This window comes from Bos indicus x Bos taurus, chromosome 19, assembly GCF_003369695.1.
Source record: "Bos indicus x Bos taurus breed Angus x Brahman F1 hybrid chromosome 19, Bos_hybrid_MaternalHap_v2.0, whole genome shotgun sequence".
Classification (NCBI taxonomy): domain Eukaryota; kingdom Metazoa; phylum Chordata; class Mammalia; order Artiodactyla; family Bovidae; genus Bos; species Bos indicus x Bos taurus.
In genome coordinates, this window is record NC_040094.1 from 36,686,595 (window position 1) to 36,697,008 (window position 10,414).

Here is a 10,414-nt window from a genome sequence, read left to right on the forward strand (position 1 = left end):
GACCCCTTCCTGTGCCCAAGAGTGGGCCTTTGTCTAACATTCAGAAATGAGTTGTCCAAAGAGACACATATGTTAACAAAGCAAGAGACTATCGGGAAGGTTTGCCAAAGTGGAGAGCAGCAGGGTAAGGGAACCCAAGAGAACTGCTCTGCCATGTGGCTCACAGCCTCAGTTTTATGGTGATGGGATTAGTTTCTAGGTTGTCTCTGGTCATTCAGATGTTGGATGTTTCAGGCTTCAAAGATGTGGAAATATTGACTAATAAAATGAGAAAATAAAATAGCTGTTGTGGGAAAGTAAATGAATATAGAGGATGCTTTCAGTTTCTTGTGATAGAAACCAACTCAAGCCTCTATCAGTTCAGTTCAGTTCAGTCGCTCAGTCGTGTCTGACTCTTTGCGACCTCATGAATTGCAGCACGCCAGGCCTCCCTGTCCATCACCAACTCCCGAAGTTCACTCAGACTCACGTCCATCGAGTTGGTGATGCCATCCAGCCATCTCATCCTCTGTTGTCCCCTTTTCCTCCTGCCCCCAATCCCTCCCAGCATCAGAGTCTTTTCCAATGAGTCAACTCTTCACATGAGGTGGCCAAAGTACTGGAGTTTCAGCTTTAGCATCAGTCCTTCCAAAGAACACCCAGGACTGATCTCCTTTAGAATGGACTGGTTGGATCTCCTTGCAGTTTAAGGGACTCTCAAGAGTCTTCTCCAACACCACAGTTCAAAAGCCTCAATTCTTTGGCGCTCAGCCTTCTTCACAGTCCAACTCTCACATCCATACATGACCATTAGGAAAATGTAAAAATCACAATAAGGACTTCCCTGGTAGCCCAATGATTAAGAATCTTCCTGCCAATACAGGGGACACAGATTCCATCCATGGTCTGGGAAGATTCCACATACCATGGGGCAGCTAAACATGGACCACAACTATGGAAGCCTGCACACCTAGCTCCACAACAAGAGAAGCCACCTCTATGAGAAGCCCATGCTCTCCACAACTAGAGGAGTACTCAACAAGGAAGACCCAGTGCAGCCAAAACCAAACAAATAAAATTAGTTAAAAATTACAATGAGATACCACTATACACCTATGATGATGGCCAGAATTTTTGAAAAATAGTGAAAACACCAAACACTCTCAAGGAGGTGGAGGAACTGTATCCACTTACATACCTGGCTGGCAGGAGTGTAAAATGGCACAGCTACTCTGGAAAAATTTGGCAGTTTCTTATAAAACTAAGCATATGCTTACTGTGTGATCCAGCAATTGCACTCTTGGGTGTTTATCCTAGAGAAAGTGATTAATGTTCTGTTCACACAAAAACTTGTACACAAATTATAGTGTAAGCAGATAAGGTAGGGGGTCCCCAGAGAAAGAGACCTAGTCTCAGTGTTTTTGACTTTAAGAGAAGCCATTTACTTTGTGATCGAAGTCTGGCCACAAGGCTTGCCCTTGAAGAGGGCTCAGTAATTACGGATTCTGAAGGAACTAAAGAATGCAGGAACAAAGAGAAAGCAATCAAGAAGCAATAGTTTATTAATAAAAGAATCGATCCTGAAGGGACATGCATAACAATCTAATGCGTATCTTTGAGTTTAGCAGGAACTAAGGCCCCCGCCCTTGTGGAGGATGGCTATAGGCTGAGATCCCAGACTGGTCAGAACCTAAGGAATAATAATATTGACATATTCTCAACCTCATGACTTCAGTTAACAAAAGCTTGAACTCTGTCAACCTTTGTCCCAAATCTAAGCTAAATTCTCTGTTCAAGCCCCTTCATGAAGATACATGTACCCTTAGCTTAAAGCTTTCCCAATTTTGCTATCGGGGAGACACTGGGGAAATATCCTTGGTGTTCTCCTTACTAGCTGTAAGTGATAAATTCTTCCTTCTCCCACACTTTGGCTTGGATGTGTCTTTTTGCTTGATACCCATGAAGAGGTGAATCCAGTTTTTGAGTAACAATAGAAGCTTTTCTATAATAGCCCAAAACTGGAATCAACCCAATGTCCATGATTCACTTTGCTGTACATCTAAAACTAACACAACATTGTGAATCAATTACACTCCAATAAAAATTAAGAAACAAGCAACAACAACCGCCCCCAAGTATGGAACACTACTCAACAATAAAAAAAGAAACCACTGATACATGCCATAACTTGGGCAGATCTCAAGAGAATTATGCTGATTGAAAAAGCCAGTCACAGAAAAAATTACTTTCTATATTATTACATTTATATAAGATTCTTGCTTTTTTTTTAAGTTTATTTTTTTGGCAACGTCACATGGCATGCAGGATTTTAGTCCCCCCACCAGGGTTCAAATCCGTGTTTCCTGCATTGGAAGCATGGAGTCTTAGCCACTGGACTGCCAGGAAGTCTCTCTTGTTTTTATTTTCTAATATTATTTTTAAATTTTTTATTTATTTTTGACCGCGCTGGGTCTTTGTTGCCTTACCCAGGCTTTCTGTAGCTGCAGTGAGCAGGGACTGCTCTTCATCGCTGTGTGTGGGCTTCTCGTCGCAGTGGCTTCTCTTGTGGAGCACAGGTTGTAGGCACGTGGGCTTCAGTAGCTGCAACACACAGGCTCAGTGGTCGGGGTACATGGGCTTAGTTGCTCCTTGGCTTGTGAAATCTTGCCAGACCAGTGATTGAACCCGTGTCCCCTGCATCAGCAGGTGAATTCTTATCCACTGCACAACATTCTTGAAATAATAAAATTATAGAGATAAAGAATAGATTAGTGGTTGCCAGGAATTAGTGACCAGAGAGAAGGCAGGGTACATTCTAAAAGGGTAGCAGAAGGGAATCGTGTGGTAATGGAATTGTTCTGTATATTGATTGTGGAGTGGAGACAGTTACATGAATCTACACATGTAATAAAGTTGCACAGAAGTATACACATACCAAAAAAATTAGTGCATGTAAAATGATGCGATTCAAATAAAGTCTGTGGATTATACCTATGTCAATTTCAATATTGTAGTATAGTTATACAAGATGTTACCATTAGAGGCACTGGATGAAGGATACATGGACTTCTTCATACCTTTTTTTTTTTTGCAATTTCCCATGAGTCTAAAATTTCAAAATTTAAAAAATTTCTAAAAAGAATCAGGAAAACTGTTTGAGGGCTTCCCTGGTGGTCCAGTGGTTAAGAATCCGTCTTGCAATGCAAGGGACACTGGTTCGATCCCTGGTTTAGGAGTATCCCACATGCCGCAGAGCAACTAAGCCCATGTGCCACTACTACTGAAGCTCACAAACCTCAACAAAGAGTAGCCCCCACTCAGCGCAACTAGAGAAAAGCCTGTGTGCGGCACTAAAGACCCACCACAGCCGAAAAATAAAGCATAAATAAATAAATCTTTTAAGAAAACAAAAACTTATGGAGACTCTAGCAGTAGTCTAAGTGGGAGATGATGGTGGTTTGCAATAGGTGGTGACGAAAGAAAAGTAGTTAGTTACAGGGTATATATTTAAGGTTGAACCTGAAATAGGAGGGGAGGGGGCAAAGCACAACCCCCAAAGAATGTCATAGCTATTGACGATACAACATAAACTGGTTTGAACCAACTACGCCCAAGATAGAGGAAGACTCAATTCCAGTAGACCTTGAGCCTCATTATATGCTCATTGAAATGCATTTGTATGCTAACGAATGCACCCAAAGGCACCTGGACAGTTGAAGGCCAACTATTAAAGACCAAAAGTGAGCAGTGGCTCAATTCCTAGACATCTTGCCTCTTCCCCAAAATAGTTCCTCCTAGCCGGCCCATTAAAAACTTGGTAACCACCCTATATTTCCAGGCTGTGCCAATCTTTTGAGATAGACTGCATTTTTTTTTTAAAGAATTTCCCATAGACAATTTTATTTTTTTTCTGCTGCAGCCTCAGTTTTTTTTTTTAATTTTATTTTATTTTTAAACTTTACAATATTGTATTAGTTTTGCCAAATATCGAAATGAATCTGCCACAGGTATACCTGTGTTCCCCATCCTGAACCCTCCTACCTCCTCCCTCTCCATACCCTCCCTCTGGGTCATCCCAGTGCACCAGCCCCAAGTATCCAGTATCGTGCATCGAACCTGGACTGGCGACTCGTTTCATACATGATATTATACATGTTTCAATGCCATTCTCCCAAATCTCCCCACCCTCTCCCTCTCCCACAGAGTCCATAAGACTGATCTATACATCAGTGTCTCTTTTGCTGTCATTTTGTCTATTGAATGTATATCTCCCAGGGCGTCTCACCTTCTGAGGGGGCCCACACTCTGTCTGTGGAGTGTGTATCTCCCTAAATAAACCTGCCTTCTCACTTGATTCTCAAGGCAGAGGGTCCTTGCCTGTGTGCTTATATCTCTCACAAGCATCCTATATTAATAAATCTACTTATTTCTATCACTTTGCCTCTCACTGAATTCCTTCTGTGTTAAGACATAAAGAACCTGAGCTTCAGTAAATCTGGACACCAGGTGAGTGATTTTAATTAAAAGACAGTGGGTTCAAGGGACGTCCTTGTGGATCAGTGATTAAGAATTTGTGCTTCTACTGCAGAGAGCACAGATTCAATCCCTGGTCAGGGAACTAAGATTCTGCATGATGTGTGGTGCAGCCAAAACATAGAATAAGACAGTGAGTCCAAGTGTGAATCTGAGTTCAAGTCCCAGTCTGAGTTTTGGCTGAGTTCAAGTCCCATATGAATTGGGTGGTTTCAAGCCTATACCTAAATCTTGCTGATGGATAGGATGTGGGGCATGAGAGAAGAAAAAAAAGTTGTTGACTGACTGCTAGTTTTCTTTTTTTCTTCTTTTTTTGTAGAAAGTGAAAATTGCTCAGTAGTGTCCCACTCTTTGCAACCCCAAGGACTGTACAGTCCACAGAATTCTCCAGGCCAGAATACTGGAGTGGGTAGCCTTTCTCTTCTCCAGAGGATCTTCCCAGCCCAGAGATTGAACCCAGGTCTCCCACATTGCAGGCAGATTCTTTAACAGCTAAGCCACAAGGAAGTCCAAGAATACTGGAGTCGGTAGCCTTTCCCTTCTCCAGCAGGTCTTCCAAACCCAGGAATTGAACTGGGGTCTCCTGCATTGCCAGAGAAGGCGATGGCACCCCACTCCAGTACTCTTGCCTGGAAAATATCATGGATGGAGGAGCCTGGTAGGCTGCAGTCCATGGGGTCGCGAAGAGTCGGACACAACTGAGAACTTCACTTTCACTTTTCACTTTCATGCATTGGAGAAGGAAATGGAAACCCACTCCAGTGTTCTTGCCTGGAGAATCCCAGGGACGGGGGAGCCTGTTGGGCTGCCGTCTATGGGGTCGCACAGAGTCGGACACGACTGAAGCGACTTAGCAGCAGCAGCAGCTCCTGCATTGCAGGCGGATTCTTTAACAACTGAGCTATCATTATCAGCTCAATAGAGTTCTATATAAAGCGCCTTTTTAATATCTGGAGTCCACTCTACTAGTGCTTCTAAAATATTTGTGTACAAATTAATCACTGGGAATTTGTTGTGACTGAATAAATTCTGACCGAGTAAATTCTAGAATGGATCCTGAGAATCTGAGGATTCCAATGCTATTGATTGGTAGACTGCTAGATCATGTCTTAGAGTTAAGTTCTTTTAACTTGATGATTTAAACTTTATTGGGTGGGGAGGGTCTTGCCCAGGCAAATGCTGGAGAAGGCAGATGGGCAATAGAAAACAGGATGGTCTCATCTCTTCCTCCAAGCCGTTCTAGTTACATGATTCACCTTAATCTTCCTTTCCTAACTTCACACAAAACCCTCCATGCTTCCATACATAAATGTTTCTGCAAACCAAATCAGGAAAAAATATGGATTTAAAGATGAAAGTAATCTTAACTGGCAAATGCACCAATACTCTCTCCAGAAACCCTATCTATGGGTTTCAGTGTCTGCTTGAAACCTCCAAGAGTGGGAATTCACTATCTCAGACCTTAGATCACTGACTTTTCACCCACTCCTTGATAAAATAAAATCTGCCAATCAAATATATTCATCTCCCCAAATAATAATAGCAGTAATGTTTAGTGAATTGTACTAACGATATCAACTACTGTGAAGAGAGAAAGAGGGGTCACTAGACGCTTTGATAGAGTAAAGATTTTATAGAAGAAGTAGGATTTGTGTACACGAAAAGAAGATGGTAACTAGATAAGTTTGTAGGTACTATGAGATTAGGAAAGCAGCAAAGAGTAAAGGTATAAGAGAAAAGCAGAAAATGTTTGAGAAACTGATTAGACATTCTTAATAAAGTGCTATAGAACAGTCGGGGATAGAACCACCAAGATTAGAGACAAATTTTAAATGCTAGGTTAAGTTAGGACCTTCGGCTATAATTAATGGAAACCCACTGAAGCTTGGGGATAGGATAGTAACATGAGAAATATCTTAATATTCTATAAATCAAAAAAAACCTATCAAGGCTGATAGGGATAGAATAGGATAGTTACACAGGTAGTTGTAGAAGTCCCAGTAGAAGATTATAGATAGGGAAACCTAGGAAAATTTGAGAGACCACTGTAAGTTAATGATCGCTCAAGAAAGCTATGGGAATTTTGTGGAATGAAGCAGGCTTACTTAACTATAAAGCACAAGATATACCTCAGGTCATTAAGTGAAAGAAAAATATTACCACCCTTCTGCTGATTTGAATAGGTGCTGTGACAGTCCTAGTTTGACCCCGTAGGGTCAAACACTCTCCTGTCACATACAAAAGGAGGAGCTAGTGATGTAAGCCTGATATCTACTCAAAGAATGAGGAAGAAGGTGTATTTCCCCCTTCCTCATTTTCCTTTGATTATAAAAATGTAGCCCACTTAATCCAGAGGGCAGAGCCCCCTCACCTGCCTGCTTACACCTCTCCCAAGTGTCCTATATTGATAAATCTACCTCTTGCCTATCACTTAGCCTCTTGCTGAATTTCTTCTGTGCTGAGACACAAAGAACCTGAGCCTCAGTAAGTCCAGACATCAGGTGAGTGATTCTAATTAGAAGACTGTGGGTTCAAGTCCCAATTTGAGATGGATGGTTTCAGTGCCATTCATTCACTTTCACTTCAGTTCAGTCGCTCAGTCGTGTCCAACTCTTTGCAACCCCATGAATTGCAGCATGCAAGGCTTCCCTGTCCATCACCAACTCCTGGAGTTCACCCAAACTCACGTCCATCGAGTCGGTGATGCCATCTAGCCATCTCATCCTCTGTTGTCCCCTTCTCCTCCTGCCCCCAATCCCTCCCAGCATCAGAGTCTTTTCCAGTGAGTTAACTCTACAGAGATACAAATAAATCAGAAGAGATAATTCAAAATTACCCTGGCATGTAGGAAGGGCTATGTTTTAGACAGTAAAGATCTAGCTAAAATTTGGAAGAGCAAGAAGCTGGAAGAAAAGAAACTAATTATTAGGATGCTGACATCATCAATAATCAAGGTATAAGGATTAAAGTGGTAAAAGGAATGTTTATAACAGAATTTCTAGGATAAACTGACAGGAATTGATCAGATATAACTGAAAAAGAGAGAGAGGACCTGTTTAATAGTCATGATAGTGCTAAGCAGTATGGCTCTGTTTTAAAAAGAGGTGAGGTGGTTTTTTTTTTTTTAATTTTGGCTGGGCTGGGACGTCGTTGTGGCATGAACTTCTCTAATTATGGTAGGCAGGCTTAGTTGCTCTGCAGCATGTGGGATCTTAGTTCCTCAACCAAAGATTGAACCGTGCATTGGACGGCAGATTCTTAACTATTAGGCCACCAGGGAAGTCCTGTCAGGGTGATTCTTGACTCAGTCACTTATTAATTATATAAACTTGCAGAATTTATCCAATATCACTGACCCTCAGTCTATATTTGATAAACCATCATAAGACTGTTGTGAGGATTATATAAAGTAATTCAATAAAAGTTTAACACACTGTCTGGCACATAGTAAATAATAAATGTCAGCTTTTTTTTTTTTTTTTTTTTATAGCTATGGGTGACAAAATTATTACACCTAAGGAACTGTGACAATAATGATATTAACAGAAATAGGGAAGACCAGAGGGAGTCAGCTAGAGGAAGCTGAGTTTAATGTAATGACAAATCTGATGGATAGCAATGCAAGAGAGAAAATATGTAGTGATCAACTGAGGACATTTATCTGGGGTTCAGAAGAGATGCTAGGTCGAGGGAGAAACATGTAGAAATTATTTGCATAAAAGTGATCTCTAGGTCTATAAAATATTTACGAAGGGGCAATATTTACCATTCATTTATTACACAGAAGTGAATAATGACCAGTGTTTATTGCAAGTTTGCCAAGTACAAAGTGCTTTACTTACAGTAATTTTTTAAAATCTGAATAACCCCTTAATGATATACATACTACTATTATCCGCAATCTTTTTTTTAATCTCCTTTTTTTTTAAAAAAATTAAAGACTCCTGGGACTTCCCTGGTGGTTCAGTGGTTAAGAACCCTCCTTGCAATGCAGGAGATGCGGGTTTGATCCCTGGTAGGGGAAACAAGATCCCACATGCCTCAGAACAACTAAGCCTGCATTTTGCAAATACTGAGCCCCTGTACTTCAGAGCCCTCACAGCACAACTAGGAAGTCTGTGCACTGCAAAAAAAAAAAAAAAAAAATCCCTCGTACTGCAACCAAGACCCAATGCAGCCAAATAAATAAATATTAAAAAAAAAAGAATCCTAATGACTTGAGGTAGACGATGCTTTTGTCAGATAATGAAGCAATTAGGTGTATAATATACAAATAACAAAACTGAAGGAAAGAAAGCACTGATTTGAAATTATCTTCTTCTATGTTTGGATGGAAAATTAAGAAAACTTCCAATTCAAAGTTCTAGGCACAAAATTCAGGTATGTCATGTGGTGGACTTGCTTCTTCAACTGGAGATGAATTCAGCAGCCAGTTTTAAGAATCCACACTTTAACAAACAGCAAGCTACAAAATGATTGTTGGGAATTTCCTGATGGTCCAGTGATTATGTTAGGGGAAGCACACTGACTGAAACTGCCCACCCTGGCCAGGCACCATAGTAACCATTTCTGTGAGTTATTTTACGACAGGAGGTCCTGGTAGGGAACACGGAACTAACAAGCCATCACTAACCATGAGAGTTCAGGAAAGGTCAAAAGGAGACACCACGTGTCCGACCACCTCCCAGAATCCTTCTCGCTGGCATCCATCTTGGCTGAGCAAAGCATGTGCCACCAGGAAGGACTCTGAGTCAGAATGATTGGTGAAAGACAACCTGAAAACTAACCCCATTAACACAAAACCCAAGACTGTGAGCCACAGGCAGAGCAGTTCTCCTGGGTTCCTTTACCTTCCTGCCCTCTGCCACATGCCCCTTCCCAGTAAAGTCTCTTGCTTTGTCAGCACCTGTGTCTCCTCAGACAGTTCATTTCTGAGTGGTAGGCAAAAGACCCCCTTTCAGGCCCTGGAAGGGGTCCCCCTTCCTGCAACAGTTAGGACTCTGCGCTTCCACTGCAGCAGGCATGGGTTTGATCCCTGGCTAAGGAACTAAGATCCTGAAAGCCACATGGTGTAGCGAATTAAAAAAAAAAAATTATCCCCATGAAGAAGATAGTGATTGAATTTGATTTTTGCAGCTTGGCTCATTCCCTAAAGTTCAGGCTTTGGAGTCCTAAAGTCTTCTTTAGCATTTAACTTCATTATTGGTGGAAGAGGCGGGACTGTCTCTCTACAAGTAAACAGACCTTTGTCATAAATCACTTTTATAATGAGAGAGAAGCTAGATCATGTTGCCGTGTTTCCCCATTTGCCAAATCTTCCTGGGTGATGCAGAATTTATTCCCATGTGGGCAGGGGTAGAAGTACATCTCTGAGTTCTTTCCATATTGGAACTCCTTGATCTCCACCTCACCGTGGAACACTGCCATTGTCACTGGGGCCATAGAGGTCTGCCACCTCTGCCATCCTACCCAGGCCAAGGCCAGTCCCCAGGTCCCCAACCAGCCAGGCCTATTCGTATTCTTCAGGTGAGGAAACTGAGGTTCATGGGGCTTGGGTAACCTGCTCAAGTTTAGATAGCTAAAAGAGGTAGAACCAGAATTTAAACTAATCCATGCGGTGTCAGAGCCTGGGCCGTAAACTGCGTATGTGCTGCTTCTGTCTGCAAAAAGTTGTATTCCCGGTCTCACTTCCATGGAGGGAATCACTGTGAGGTGCAGAGAAATCATTATTCTAAACCAATACTCTTAATACTGTGGAAAGAATGGAATTGACTCAGGTCATGATTGTCTTGTTATTAATGATTTAAGGAATCAGAATAACTAATGCATTTATGCCTGTGTATGAGAAAGAGAAAGACATCTGGGAATGCAGGGCAAAAAGAGAACATTCATAACAATATGT

At 41.6% G+C, this 10,414-nt stretch overlaps 1 pseudogene; it reads right to left on the reverse strand.

Annotated features, from left to right (window-relative positions):
* Positions 1 to 9,661: 9,661 nt before the first annotated feature.
* Positions 9,662 to 9,939, reverse strand: LOC113878316 (annotated as a pseudogene).
* Between the last annotated feature and the right edge of the window lie 475 nt (positions 9,940 to 10,414).